The sequence below is a fragment of the Lithobates pipiens genome, unplaced genomic scaffold, assembly GCF_037356315.1.
Source record: "Lithobates pipiens isolate NorthernLeopardFrog02 unplaced genomic scaffold, aLitPip1_a1.2 Scaffold_8, whole genome shotgun sequence".
NCBI lineage: Eukaryota > Metazoa > Chordata > Amphibia > Anura > Ranidae > Lithobates > Lithobates pipiens.
This window is the reverse complement of record NW_027507903.1, coordinates 214998471-215014325: the sequence shown is the minus strand read 5'-3', so window position 1 is coordinate 215014325 and position 15855 is coordinate 214998471. Positions and strand designations below refer to the sequence as shown.

General features: G+C 45.8%; 1 protein-coding gene across 1 annotated transcript in view; it reads right to left on the bottom strand.

Moving 5' to 3' along the window:
- TMEM168 (transmembrane protein 168) overlaps window positions 1–10452 on the bottom strand; it is a 32591-nt gene extending 22139 nt beyond the window's left edge. The window contains exon 1 of the mRNA XM_077473481.1: window positions 10238–10452. The gene's annotated coding sequence lies outside the window, so the exon portion shown is untranslated. The remainder of the gene's footprint in view (window positions 1–10237) is intronic.
- Between the last annotated feature and the right edge of the window lie 5403 nt (window positions 10453–15855).

Below are 15855 nucleotides of genomic sequence, written 5' to 3'. Positions count from 1 at the left end.
TTGTATATAAAAGGTGTTACTGAATAACATTGGTATTTGCAACATTCTAAAGTATAAGGTCTGCTTACAGAATTGGTATGGCTTGGTACAGCTTTTATTCTTTTTAAATGCTAGTCTACCTTTGTGTGTAATAAAAAGGTAATCACCAATAGCTACACTGCCTACACAGAATACAGGTTAGTTTGAGGACTGATATTACTGATAACACTACAATAAAAAATCCTGGATGAGTCACTTCTTTTTACATTTTGATTTGCATACTTGAAGTGGCAAACAAAACCTGTCATTCTTTTATATGTTTTCAGAAAGTCCCTGTAAAATAAAAAGTTAGTAGTTGCAATTGTTTATGTTGCATAATAATTGCACAACTGTTGATCATAGCATTATTTTCAGGAACAAAATACACTAAAATGAATTTCAGTGCACAAACACAATATAATCCCCTGATTTGGTGTGCTGAGTAAATGGATACTAAATGCAGTGGGCCTCAAAACTGCATGCACCCACAACAAAGAAACATTTTAGTACCCCAAATTATCAATATACAACATTTTAAATGCCAGTTACCTGCAAATAAGGGACCTAGAATTAATCGTTTCACTCCGACACATTGATAACTAACATGTGGCACCATTTACATACACATATGCACTCAACGCACATATTTGTGTTCACGTGTGCTACTTATCTTTATTACTATCATATAGGGCCGGGGCAAGGCCTGATGTGACAGCACTGGACAGGTTACAAGTTCTCTTCCTAGAGATATCCTGGGTTTATTAGTCCCCTAATGTCTCCACTGCCTTGACTCATGCTGACAGAGCACAGGACTGGGATCGATTAGCTGTGCACCCAGCTTTCTAGAAGGGATTTTGACAGCTCTGAACTAAAAGTGCTCCAAGCGAGTGCTTCCGGTTTACACTTGTGCAGATGACATCTTCTCCCATTCACCCTTCTGATGTTCGTAGTTGAGATCTTGAGCTCCCGGGAGGAGCAGCAGAGCCCTGATACCAATTAGAGTTAGCGCCAGAGGTAGGTTGGAGTGGGGCATAAGCTTGAGTCACGTAAAAGTGATCCGACAGCTCTACAGCTGCCCAGGTCACTTTCACAGCAAAGCCAGGTTCGCGGTAATAAAACCGGAAACAAGCTTATAACGCCTACTACAGCTATAGACTAGGTTCAACCTGTTCCCCTGGTTGGTCGTGCCTGGTTTGTTCAAAAAGGCTCATTATCTAAAGAGACCAAGAGAAGCTAGAAAACTGAGGGAGGGGCATGTTCGCTCTCAAAATTATGTCCTTGTGCTTTGACAGATCACACGGCAGTGTCCTGGTGTATCTATCTTCAGCAGCGGTTCCAGCAGCTTCTCCCCCCCCCCCTTCAGTGGTAGACTCCCAGCAGCTCCAGCAGTCCTTGCAGTGGCAGGTTCCTTCTTGTTCAACAGTCCTGTTTGCTCAGTGGATCTGCCATCCATGCCTGGCTTGGAACCTGCTTCCCAGTGACATGCCTAGATCTCTTATATGCTTGTGTATGTGCGCATTACTATTGTTTTCATATATCTTGAATAAAACTAACATACTACAACATGTGGCTGCCTGGCGCCCCTCTCATTTCTTTCCCTTGTTTTGAACTAGTAAAGAGTTAGCTCACCTTTATCAAAAAACCGCCCATGCAGATAAGGGACATCTATAAATAAAAACAAACATCTCTAATTAAAGTTTAATATTACCCTTGCTATAGGTGTAGGCCGTTTACATACTTCATGAAGCCTGACTAGAATAGTCCCAGGGTTTTGCAAGCATGTTAATGTCACAAGAGTAGGCTCTCAAACACCAGGCTCAGAGCTGCTGCACCAGGGGAGAGAAAGCACATACGAGGGGGGTTTGAATCAGAAAAAGCTCACTTCTGTGATAGTGAAGGTGGGCAGTAACGACTAGGACTCTCTTAGCAATGTCCTAGCAGTGCTCTGGGAGTATTGCAGTCAGGATTTATGAAGTATATAAATGGCTTACACCTATAGCAAGGGCATTATACAGTCAGAGCTGCACAATTTGTTTTTATCTACAAAGCCGCGAGCAGCCACTCGCGGCATATCGCCGTTAACTGCGGCGCGGCGATACCACAATCGGCACCTTTTAGGGGGGAGGGGGGTGCAGTTACCTGGATAATCCAGGTAACTGCACCCACTTCCGGGATAGCTCTCTGCGGAAAGGGGCGTAACTTACGCCCCTTTCCGCAAGGTCCCGCCCCTTCCCGCAAGTGCCCCACTGCCTGCTGGGAAACACACAGATCCCAGAGGCAGCGGGGAGCGTCCTTATTGTGCAGCGCGATTCGCGCATGCGCAGTAGGGAACCGGGAAATGAAGCCGAAAGGCTCCATTTCCTGATTCCCATACCCAAGATGGCGGCGGCAGGACCCGACAGACGACCTAGAGATCGGCTTCGGGTGCCGACATCGCGGGCGCGCTGGACAGGTAAGTGTCACTATTTTAAAAGTCAGCAGCTGCAGTATTTGTAGCTGCTGGCTTTTAAAAAAAAAAAAAAAAAAACGCGGAGTCCCGGTGGACTCCCGCTTTAAATGCTACTACTCCCACTCATAGAATAGTATTGCTAGTAAACCTTCATCAGGCAATTATTTTATTGATCACAAAATACACACGCCTTAATAAATGGGCCATATATGGTTCCAAAACATTACGCTATGGTGATGAATAACAAATCCCTGGTGAAGGATGAAATAGACTGGTAACAATGGTTCTTCTGGTTTTCAAAATGTTCTGCTGTGCCTAAAACACATTAGCAGTAATGCATTTATTAGCTATCTCCATGCAACACTATGTTCTTTCCCATGTTTGTTTTCTGCAGTTTCTCAGGTTCTCCCAGCTTGATTCTCAGCAGTGGACCCACTACTACTATATACAATTTAGTATCAGAATTCAGCTATTTGGTGATACATAGTTTCCCCTCTGAATACGTTTGTTTATGAATATTACATAAGAGAGATAGGTGCGCTTGTATTATTTAAGATTAGTTTTGTTTCTGCTTCCTGGCTGTGTGCATTCTCTAGCAGGATGTGAGCCGTGATTTTTAGAGCTCTTACAGCATAACAATGAGCTTCAGCTCCAAAAAAATAAAAAAAATAAAAAAAAAAACAGACATCTCTGGCAATGTTAACCTTCAGTAATCTACTGGTGCTGTTTTCATTATCTGCCTACATAATCTGTTTAAGAATAGCTAAAAAAAAAAAAAAAAAAAAAAAGCTGGTAAGGGTGCTCCCAGATATCGAAGGTTGTTAACTACGCAGGTAAAATCCAGCATATCTAAACCTGGGCATACACAAAATGACTATCAGGTGGTTCCTGAGGAACTGAACAAAATGTGTTATATGGGTGACCCTGTTGGCACTCGCTTGCTTGCCATCCTTGGATTGATACACAGGATTCGGGGTGGAGAATTGTAGGGCCAAACAGGGGCTGCATCCACTGTTTGGGTATTCTGACAGCAGAGTCCAGTTTTTAAAATAGCTGGCACTGCAGATTCGCCCATGGAGGAATCTGGTATTTTTTTTTACATTTAATAGCAACTGGAACGGATTCCTAGCCTATCCTGTTCCACCCAAGAGTGGTCAGCTCACCTGGAAAAATTATGTGAACCTCTTAGAATTGACTGGTTTTCTGCAGTAATGTGCTTTGAGCCTCATCTAATGGCCCCTACACACGATCTGAAAATCGTACAAAAAAAAATACCGATTCTGAAGCGATCATACAATAATTTTAGAGAGCCAATAACAACAGTACATTCAATATTATCTGATGGGACAAGCACAAAAATTTTTCTCGTATGATACCAGATAGTACGATTTTCATTTAACCACTTGCTGACCGGCTCACACCGATATACGTCGGCAAAGTTTCACTGGTACGCAAAATATATATATATATGGGTATGTCGGCCATCGGGACCCGATGCGCGTGGCCGGTGTGGCGTGATCGCGTGCACGAGTGCCAGCACAGGAATATGTGTGTGTAAATACACAAATCCCTGTGCTGTCAGGGAAGAGGAGACATGTTGTTTGTTCCTAGTAAATAGGAACGACGATATGTCTCCTCTCTTACTCAGTCCCTACAGTGGGAACACACATTTAACCCCTTGATCGCCCCCTAGAGTTAACCCCTTCCCTACCAGTGACATCTACACCGTAATCAGTGCATTTTAATAGCACTGATCTCTGTATAAATGTCAATGGTCCCAAAATTATGTCAAAAGTGTCCGATCTGTCCGCTGCAATCCCCCAAAAAAAAAAAAAAAAAAAAAAAAGAAACGCAGATCACCGCTATTACTAGTAAAAAAAAAAAAAAATAATAATAATAGAAATGCCATAAATCTTTACAATAGTTTGCAGACGCTATAACTTTTGCGCAAACAAATCAATATATGCTTATTGCGATGTAGAATAATATATATTGGTCTAAACTGGATGAAGAAATTTGTTTTTGAAAAAAAAATGGGGAAATTAGAGCAAAAATTTTTTTTTACCAAAATGTACTTTTTGGGGGGGGGTTTATAACGCAAAAAATAAAAACCGCAGTGGTGATCAAATACCAACAAAAGAAAGCTCTATTTGTGGGGGAAAAAATGTGTAAAAAGTGCTCTGGTCAGGAAGGGGGTAAAACCTTCAGGGGCTGAAGTGGTTAATCAGTACAGTTGGCATTCGAAAATACAACACAGATACACTACAACACATGACGTCACTTCTGAATTTTTATTCTGTCGTACGAGAATTTGTCACTTTGGTAAACTTTTCATTTTCGATATGAGACTAGCAACCAAAAAAAAAGGGCCATCTGTCGTACCATTTTCGGATTGTGTGTACAGGGCCATAAGTCACAACAATGACTAATGCCACCTACACACGACCAGACTTTCTGCCAGACTAGGTGCGACGGTCTTCCCGACGGACTTCCGACCGATTCGTCCTGTCGGACCTTTGCTGTTGAAAAGTCCGGCTGTGTGTACATGGCATTAGAGGTCAGGCAAATATAGTTTCCTGTCAAAGCTTTGAAAAAAGGCCAAGACTTGAGAATTCCTGACCATCTATTTACAGCCAGCCACTGAATAAACCTCTGTTCACTGAATTACTAAAAAGCAACCTGTCAGGATATATAATTGGAAGCTGCCTTGCTTTTTGTAGGTGAATGCTCCTGGGCTGTCATCCTTTATCCTGAGGTCATTACTGGTAAGCTATTGCCCAGAAACAAGAAGATGCATGAGACAACATATATACAGTGCATCCGGAAAGTATTCACAGCACTTCACTTTTTCCACATTTAATTATGTTACAGCCTTATTCCCAAATTGATTAGTCATTATTTTCCTCAGAATTCTACAAACAATACCCCATAATGACACCGTTAAAGAAGTTTGTTTGAAAGATTTGCAAATGTACCGTATTTGCCGGCGTATAAGACGACCTTTTACACTTAAAAAAACTGAGCAAAAAGGAGGGGTCGTCTTATACGCCGGGTCCGCTGCTGGGATGCCTTCTGGCTGTCCGGTAATACTGTATGTAGCTTCGGCTACATACAGTATATACCACTGAACCAATCCCAGTGAGCGATGTATTCAAATGAATACAGAGCCTGCTCGGATTGGAGCAGCAATCTCTGCCAATCCGAGCAGGCTACACACAGTAGCCTGCTCCGATTGGCTTTGAGAGTGAGGCGCGGGCTGATGATGTAACAGCCTCCGCCAATCCCAGCAGGCTTTGTATTCATTAATAGAATACATTGCTCGCCGTGATTGGCTCCAGCACCAGAAGGAAGAAGGAAATGGCTCCAGCAAGAACGAAGAAGAAGAGGGATATGAAGCGTCGGAAGCCTCGGAATCGGGGGTCGTCTTAAACGGTGAGTACGGGCAAAACATTTTAACTGTGCAGGTTTTTAGGGGGTCGTCTTATATGCCGGGTCGTCTTATACGCCGGCAAATACGGTATATATAAAGAAAAAAAAAGAAAAAAATCACATGTACATAAGTATTCACATCCTTTGCTCAATATTTTGTTGAATCACCTTTGGCACCAATTACAGCCTCAAGTCTTTGAGTATGATGCTACAAACTTGGCACACCTATTTTTGGGCAGTTTCTCCCTTTCTTCTTTGCAGGACCTCTCAAGCTCCATCAGGTTGGATGGGGAGCGTCAGTGCACAGCCATTTTCAGATCTCTCCAGAGATGTTCAATCGGGTTGAAGTCTGGTCTGGGCCACTCAAGGACATTCACAGAGTTGCTCGGTAGCCACTCCTTTGTTATCTTGGCTGTGTGCTTAGGGTCATTGTCCTGTTGGAAGATGAACCTTCACCCCAGTCTGAGGTCCAGAGCGCTCTGGCGCAGGTTTTCATCAAGGATGTGTCTGTACATTGCTGCACTCATATTTCTCTTGATCCTGACTAGTCTCCCAACTCCTGCCGCTAAAAAGCATCCCCACAGCATGATGCAGCCACCACCATGCTTCAATGTAGGCATGGTATTGGCCAGGTAATGAGCGGTGCCTGGTTTCCTCCAGACATGACCCTTGTTATTCAGGCCAAAGAGTTCAATTTTTCTTCATCAGACCAGAGGATTTTGTTTCTCATGGTCTGAGAGTCCTTCAGGTGCCTTTTGGGAAACTCCAGGCTGGCTGTCATGTGCCTTTGACTGAAGAGTGGCTTCCGTCTGGCCACTCTACCATACAGGCCTGATTTGTGGAGTGCTGCAGAGATGGTTGTTCTTCTGGAAGGTTCTCCTCTCTCCACAGAGAAACACTGAAGCTCTGTCAGAGTGACTATCTGATTCTTGGTCACCTCGATGACTAAGGCCCTACTCCCCCGTTTTCTCAGTTTGCCCAGGTGGCCTGCTCTAGGAAGAGTCCTGGTGGTTCCAAACTTCTTCCATAAATGGATGATGGAGGCCAATGTGCTCATTGGGACCTCTAATGCCGCAGAAATGTTTCGGTATGCTCCCCAGATCTGTGCCTCAATACACTTTTGTCTCTGAGGTCTACAAATAATTCTGTGGACTTCATGGCTTGGTTTGTGCGTTGACATGCACTGTTAACCTTCTATAGACAGGTGTGTGCCTTTCCAAATCATGTCCAATCAACTACATTTACCACAGGTGGGCTCCAATCAAGTGGTAGAAACATCTCAAGGATAATCAGTGGAAACAGGCTGCACCTGAGCTCAATTTTGAGCGCCGCGACAAAGGCTGTGAATACTTATGTACATGTGATTTTTTACGTTTAATACATTTGCAAAGATTTCAAACAAACTTCTTTCACGTTGTCATTATGGGGTATTGTTTGTAGAATTTCGAGAAAATGAATGAATTTAAACCATTTTGGAACAAGACTATAACATAACGAAATGTGGAAAAAGTGAAGCACTGTGAATACTTTCCAAATGCACTGTACATGTTTCTGTTTGGTCTGCCCCACTAAACAGGAATATTCGACAGAATGCAAAGCTAGAGTTCATTATGAATCCCAGTATAAGTCCTCACATATATCAATGGTGCTCTGTGGATGGCTAGGGGGTTATCCATCCATGTAGCTCTTCCAAAACAGCTGGAAAATATGATCATTGGCAAGCTAGACCAAGGGATGTTAGGGCTTTATCCTGGGTTACCCACCAAACATAAGAGAGAGGATGCTCCATTCCAACTGTCTTGAGCTACATGGATGGATAACCCCCAGCCACCCTACATATACTTAAGGACTTGGATTCATAATTATTGATAGGCCATATGAAAGCTTTTACTCCGAGTGCATAGGATTGCTTGCTTTTATTGCTTTCATTATTAAAAGGATAACTGCACTGGAGTCTTTTGCGCTCTTTTTTGTTCATCCAGTGCCCGCTGGCACTTGGGGAGCTACAGTGACCCCAGGCTATCCACACGATTACTACATTGAGTCCGGACTGGTAGAACAGTGTTGTGCAGCCGTCAGTGGAGTACATGCACACAGACAGGAAGTGAACATTGTGCAGCCATTAGCAGTGGAGCACATGCACACAGACAGAAAGCGAATGCTGTGCAGCCGTCAGTGAGGTACGCGGATACAGACAGTAAGTGAATTCTGTGCAGCCATCAGTGGAGTACGTGCATACAGACAGGAGGTGAATGCTGTGCAGCCGTCAGTGGGGTACATGCACACAGACAGGAAGTGAACATTGTGCAGTCATTAGCAGTGGAGTACATGCATACAGACAGGAAGTGAATGCTGTGCAGCCGTCAGTTGGGTACGCGCATACAGACAGGAAGTGAATGCTGTGCAGCCATCAGTGGAGTATGCGCATAGAGACAGGAAGTGAATGCTGTGCAGCTGTCCGTGGAGTACGTGCACACAGACAGGAAGTGAGCGCTGTGCAACCGTCAGTGGAGTACGTACACACAGACAGGAAGTGAGCGCTGTGCAGCCGTCAGTGGAGTACGCGCACACAGACAGGAAGTGAGCGCTGTGCAGCCGTCAGTGGAGTACGCGCACACAGACAGGAAGTGAGCGCTGTGCAGCCGTCAGTGGAGTACGCGCACACAGACAGGAAGTGAGCGCTGTGCAGCCGTCAGTGGAGTACGCGCACACAGACAGGAAGTGAGCGCTGTGCAGCCGTCAGTGGAGTACGCGCACACAGACAGGAAGTGAGCGCTGTGCAGCCGTCAGTGGAGTACGCGCACACAGACAGGAAGTGAGCGCTGTGCAGCCGTCAGTGGAGTACGCGCACACAGACAGGAAGTGAGCGCTGTGCAGCCGTCAGTGGAGTACGCGCACACAGACAGGAAGTGAGCGCTGTGCAGCCGTCAGTGGAGTACGCGCACACAGACAGGAAGTGAGCGCTGTGCAGCCGTCAGTGGAGTACGCGCACACAGACAGGAAGTGAGCGCTGTGCAGCCGTCAGTGGAGTACGCGCACACAGACAGGAAGTGAGCGCTGTGCAGCCGTCAGTGGAGTACGCGCACACAGACAGGAAGTGAGCGCTGTGCAGCCGTCAGTGGAGTACGCGCACACAGACAGGAAGTGAGCGCTGTGCAGCCGTCAGTGGAGTACGCGCACACAGACAGGAAGTGAGCGCTGTGCAGCCGTCAGTGGAGTACGCGCACACAGACAGGAAGTGAGCGCTGTGCAGCCGTCAGTGGAGTACGCGCACACAGACAGGAAGTGAGCGCTGTGCAGCCGTCAGTGGAGTACGCGCACACAGACAGGAAGTGAGCGCTGTGCAGCCGTCAGTGGAGTACGCGCACACAGACAGGAAGTGAGCGCTGTGCAGCCGTCAGTGGAGTACGCGCACACAGACAGGAAGTGAGCGCTGTGCAGCCGTCAGTGGAGTACGCGCACACAGACAGGAAGTGAGCGCTGTGCAGCCGTCAGTGGAGTACGCGCACACAGACAGGAAGTGAGCGCTGTGCAGCCGTCAGTGGAGTACGTGCACACAGACAGGAAGTGAGCGCTGTGCAGCCGTCAGTGGAGTACATGTACACAGACAGGAAATTAACTTATTGCAGATGTTCGTGGGGTATGTGCCTACAGACAGGAAGTGAACTTATTGCAAATATTAGTGGTGTACATACAGACAGGAAGTGAATGCTGTGCATACAGACTGGAAGCGAACGCTGTGCAGCCGTCAGCGGGGTGCGTGCATACAGACAGGAAGCGAACGCTGTGCAGCCGTCAGCGGGGTGCGTGCATACAGACAGGAAGCGAACGCTGTGCAGCCATCAGCGGGGTGTGTGCATACAGACAGGAAGTGAAAGCCGTGCAGCCGTCAGCGGGGTGCGTGCATACAGACAGGAAGTGAACGCTGTGCAGCCGTCAGCGGGGTGCGTGCATACAGACAGGAAGCGAACGCTGTGCAGCCGTCAGCGGGGTGTGTGCATACAGACAGGAAGTGAACGCCGTGCAGCAGTCAGCGGGGTGCGTGCATATAGACAGGAAGTGAACTTATTGCAGACATCAGTGGGGTACATGGATAGAGGCAGGAAGTGAATGCTGTGCAGACATCAGTGGAGTAAAGACAGGAATTGTTTAGAAAGGGAATTATTAGATGAGCAGCACTGAAGATGAAGTCAGATTGTATTTGCTGGTAGCACACAGGTCTTTGCCCGGTGAAATAAAAGGTGACAGCCTGCACTATCCACACACACACAGAACACCCCCAGTCCTGCCCGCTTTCTTCCCCTCCCCCCGTGCAGGGTTGTATCACATCCTACAACAAACCTTAGTGATCGGGGACACGGAGGTCTCTGAGGAAGGTGTGGTTGGGGGAGGTGCGGGGCACACCGGAGCTCATGTCACGTGTGCTGTACGGTACACCGGGCTCCCCTGTCCCGCTCTTTCCAACTATCCCCGCCGCCTAAGAAATCCCATTAAAGTTTCCCTATTTCCGCGAACGCCGCCATGTTGAGGCCGCGTCATCACCGACTAGAGGGAGCGGGAAGGGACACACTGCTGGGGGCGGGGAAGCTTCGCGAACATCTTCACCTCAGCTTTACTGTCTATGTGAGATGAAGGCAGCAAACAGTCACTTAGCAGAGAATTCTTCTACATTGCACAGATTGTGGCCCAATGCTATTCCATCCTTCCTGCAATGACATGTGTGATTGTGTGTACACATTGTGTTGTACATTATGGAGGGGCACAAATATTTTTATTTATTTTTTTAACTACTTCCAGTCTGGGCCTTTTCTGGCATTTTGTTCACGTTACAATCAGTATTTTTTTGCTAGAAAATTACTTAGAACCCCCAAACATAGATTTCTTTTTTTTTAAAGTAGAGGCCCTAGAGAATAAATTGGTGGGTTTTGCAATTTTTTTGCGCAGCTGTTTTTCAAACTCAATTTTCTGGGAAAAAATACACTTTTTTCGAATTTAATTGCAAAAAAAAACAACAACACAATAACCCTGTTTTTTTTTTTTTTTTTGTAGAATATAAAAGATGATAAATAGATACCAAATGTGTCATGCTTTAAAATTGTGCACACCCATGCAACGGTGACAAACGACGTTAATTTTACTATCTATGAGCAACGTTTTTAAAAGCCTTTAGAGGTTACCACTTTCGATTTACACAAGAGGTCTGAGCTCTGGCGTTTTCGCACACTCCACGTGAAGATCCCGCCAGGAAGTCAGCACAGCGCTGCGCTTATCACAGGCAGTGAGACATTGCCCCGATGCGCAGCTGCAGAGATAGGGAAATGTCTCACTGTCTGTGATTAGCGCTGCGCCGACTTCCTGTCGGGCTCTGCACGTGGAGTGTGCGAACGCGCCGGAGCTCATCCCTAAGTCTGATGATAGAATTACTGCTTGTGATCTGACGTTCGTGGTGATACCTCACATGTGGGACAACCTTTGTTTGCATGTGTGTGGGACCAAAGTGCGTGAGCACAGGAGGACTGGGGCACTTTTTCTTTTTTCTTTTTTCAATTATTAATTTATTTTCATTTTTTTTTTTTTAATTTTACACTGTTGCTTCCATTTTTTTTTTTATGTAAACATCCTTATGACAGCAATAGGCATGTGACAGGTCCTCTTTATGGAGAGATCTGAGGTGTATAAGACCCAAATCCCTACTCCCTACTGAATGCTTTTGAATTTCAAAAAATGTCGCAGATGGTGGACACGTAGGTGGCACAGGTGGGCACAGATGAGATGGCAGCAGCTCTTCTTGATCAAGACCAATGTCCCTCTGACAGCAGCCGGTGATCATCTTTTTTTGTTTCTCCTCAGTGGGAGGAGAAAAAATAGCCGATTACCATCTCTGTTTACATCACATGATCAGCTGTCATTTGCTGACAGCTGATCATATGGTAAGGGGTCGGGGATCGACCCCTTACTCTGATCTGTGATCAGCTGAGTCTCATAGACTCGCTGATAACAGAGCACACCGCGCACGCTCCGGAAGGGGGCACGCGGGCCGCCCGAAGACGGAAGGACGTAGATTAACAAACTCACAGCAAAGTAGGTCTGCTCTGTTAACTTCTGAAGAAGTTAAAGCTGATCCTGACTTTGTTTGGCTGTCCAGCCAGGCGGCTGATCTCCCGGTAGGGCTAGAGAGCGGCGGGAGAGGGGAGGTGGGGCAATCAAGGCTATGTTAGTCAGTGAGCCGACCTGATTGCTATTACAAAAGAGCTGCCTCTAAAAAAGCAGCTGCAAGCATCATCCCGGTATAACCACCGAAAGTCCAGCGACGTACAGGTATGTCACTAGATGGGAAGTGGTTAATCTGATCAGTGTGAGATTCAAGCAAAATAATCAAATCCGCAAAGAATCAAATAGCCCCCAACTTCCATTCCAATCAATTTAGATCAGGTTAAGTTGATTGATAATGTTCTGCCCTGACCAAACATATTGCATTAATAATAGGCCCTGCAATACTTTGTTCATGAATCCCATCCTATTTTGATTCATCAGATTAAAGCGGAGGTCCACCCTAAAGTGGACCTTCCGCTCATTGGAACCCTCCCCCCCTCCGGCGCCACAATTCGCACCTTTCGGGGGGGAGGGGGTGCAGGTACCTGTACAGTACAGGTATCTGCACCCACTTCCGGCGTAGATTCTGCAGAAGGTACGCCCCTTTCCGCAGAATCTACGCCCCTTTCCAAAGGTCCCCTGCTGCCTGCTGGGAAACACATGGATCCCAGAGACAGCGGGGACCATCCTTATTGCGCAGCGCGACTCGCGCATGCGCAGTAGGGAACCGGGAAATGAAGCCGAAAGGCTCCACTTCCTGATTCCCATACCCAAGATAGCGGCGGCAGCACCCGAGAGACGATCGAGAGATCGGCTTCGGGTGCCGACATCGCGGGCGCGCTGGGCGGGTAAGTGTCCCTATTTTAAAAGTCAGCAGCTGTAGTATTTGTAGCTGCTGGCTTTTAAAAAAAAAAAACGGCGGACTCCCGCTTTAAGGGATGATATGGTAGAAACAGAGATGCAATTGATATCTTCCACTCATAAGTCATTCTATCAATCGAAATCTACTAAACCATGCATGAAATATCAATCAAATGGGTTGTCGACTATAGATCAATTAATTCTATTGGAAGAGATCTATTAGAAAAGAAATCAATGATTTTTTGAAGGGTGTATGGCCAGCATTATATAGAACATTCAAAATGAACGGGCTTAAATGCTGCAACACAAAAATGGGGACAGGCTGCATTTTATCACAGCGCTGCGTCATAGTACATACAGTGCCTTGCGAAAGTATTTGCCCCCTTGAACTTTTCAACCTTTTGCCACATTTCAGGCTTCAAACATAAAGATCTAAAAATTTTATTTTTTGTGAAGAATCACCAACAAGTGGGACACAATTGTGAAGTGGAACGAAATCTATTGGATTTTTGAAACTTTTTTAACTAATAAAAAAATGAAAAGTGGGGCGTGCAAAATTATTCGGCCCCCTTGAGTTAATACTTTGTAGAGCCACCTTTTGCTGCGATTACAGCTGCAAGTCGCTTGGGGTATGTCTCTATCAGTTTTGCACATCGAAAGACTGAAATTCTTGCCCATTCTTCCTTGCAAAACAGCTCGAGCTCAGTGAGGTTGGATGGAGAGCGTTTGTGAACAGCAGTTTTCAGCTCTTTCCACAGATTCTCGATTGGATTCAGGTCTGGACTTTGACTTGGCCATTCTAACACCTGGATACGTTTATTTGTGAACCATTCCTTTGTAGATTTTGCTGTATGTTTGGGATCATTGTCTTGTTGGAAGATAAATCTCCGTCCCAGTTTCAGGTCTTTTGCAGACTCCAACAGGTTTTCATCCAGAATGGTCCTGTATTTGGCTGCATCCATCTTCCCCTCAATTTTAACCATCTTCCCTGTCCCTGCTGAAGAAAAGCAGGCCCAAACCATGATGCTGCCACCACCATGTTTGACAGTGGGGATGGTGTGTTGAGGGTGATGAGCTGTGTTGCTTTTACGCCAAACATATCGTTTTGCATTGTGGGCAAAAAGTTTGATTTTGGTTTCATCTGACCAGAGCACCTTCTTCCACATGTTTGGTGTGTCTCCCAGGTGGCTTGTGGCAAACTTTAGACGAGACTTTTTATGGATATCTTTGAGAAATGGCTTTCTTCTTGCCACTCTTCCATAAAGGCCAGATTTGTGCAGTGTACGACTGATTGTTGTCCTATGGACAGACTCTCCCACCTCAGCTGTAGTTCTCTGCAGTTCATCCAGAGTGATCATGGGCCTCTTGGCTGCATCTCTGATCAGTCTTCTCCTTGTCTGAGCTGAAAGTTTAGAGGGACGGCCAGGTCTTGGTAGATTTGCAGTGGTCTGATACTCCTTCCATTTCAAAATGATTTCTTGCACAGTGCTCCTTGGGATGTTTAAAGCTTGGGAAATCTTTTTGTATCCAAATCTGGCTTTAAACTTCTCCACAACAATATTATGGACCTGCCTGGTGTGTTCCTTGGTCTTCATGATGCTCTCTGCGCTTTTAACAGAACCCTGAGACTATCACAGAGCAGGTGCATTTATACAGAGACTTGATTACGCACAGGTGGATTCTATTTATCACCATCAGTCATTTAGGACAACAGTAGATCATTCAGAGATCCTCGCTGAACTTGTGGAGTGAGTTTGCTGCACTGAAAGTAAAGGGACCGAATAATTTTGCACGCACCACTTTTCAGTTTTTTATTTGCTAAAAAAGTTTAAAATATCCAATAGATTTCATTCCAATGTGGCAAAAGGTTGAAAAGTTCAAGGGGGCCGAATACTTTCGCAAGGCACTGTATGTATTTAGAGGTATGTGGGGGTGTCATTAACCACTTGCATACTGGGCACTTAAACCCCCCTCCTGTCCAGACCAATTTTCAGCTTTCAGTGCTGTTGCACATTGAATGACAATTGCGCGGTCATACAACACTGTACCCAAATTAAATTTTTGGCATTTTTTCCCACAAATAGAGCTTTCTTTTGGTAGTATTTGATCAATTCTGTGGTTTTTATTTTTTGTTAAAATGTCAAAATACAGAATAAAAAAAAAACAATTTTTTTTTATAATTTGTTATAAAATTTTGCAGACAGGTAATTTTTTTCCTTCATTGATGTATGCTGATGAGGCTGCACTGATGAGCACCAATGGGCTGCACTGATGGGCACCGATAGGGTGGCACTGGTGGGCACTGACAAGTGACACTGAGAGGTGGCACTGATGGGGGCACTGAAGGGCATTGATAGGTGGCATTGGTGGGCACTGAGAAGTGGCACTGATGGGTGGCAGTGATAGGCACTGATTGGCACTGGTAGGTTACACTGAAAGGCAGCACTGCTAGGTGGCACTGATTGGCACCACTGGTGGGCATTGATAGGTGGTACTTGTGGGCATTGATAGGTGGCATGCATGGGCAATGAGAGGTGCCACTGGTGGGCACTGGCAGGCACCGAGGAGGAGGCAGATGTCAGCGGGAGGAGAAAAAAAACAATTACTGAGCTTTTGTTTACACATGTGATCAGCTGTCATTGGCTGACAGCTGATCACAAGGTAAGGGGCCCCTTACTTGGATCGGTGATAACCTGAGTCTCGCTAACTCGGTGATCACAGCACGCGCCGCGCATGCGGCCGCATAGGGGAGGATGTCCTATGAAGGCCTCCTGGAAATTCAGGTCCGCACTGTAGCCGTCATTTGGCTATAGCGTGGACGTCAAGTGGTTAACCACCTGACCTCCAGGCCTTTTTCTGACACTCTTTGTTTACATGTAACAATCAGTATTGTTTGCTAGGAAATTGTTTAGAACCACCAAACGTTATACATTTTTTGAAAACAGAGGCCCTAGAGAATAAACTGGTGGGTTTTGCAATTTTTCGTCACATAGTATTTGCGCAGT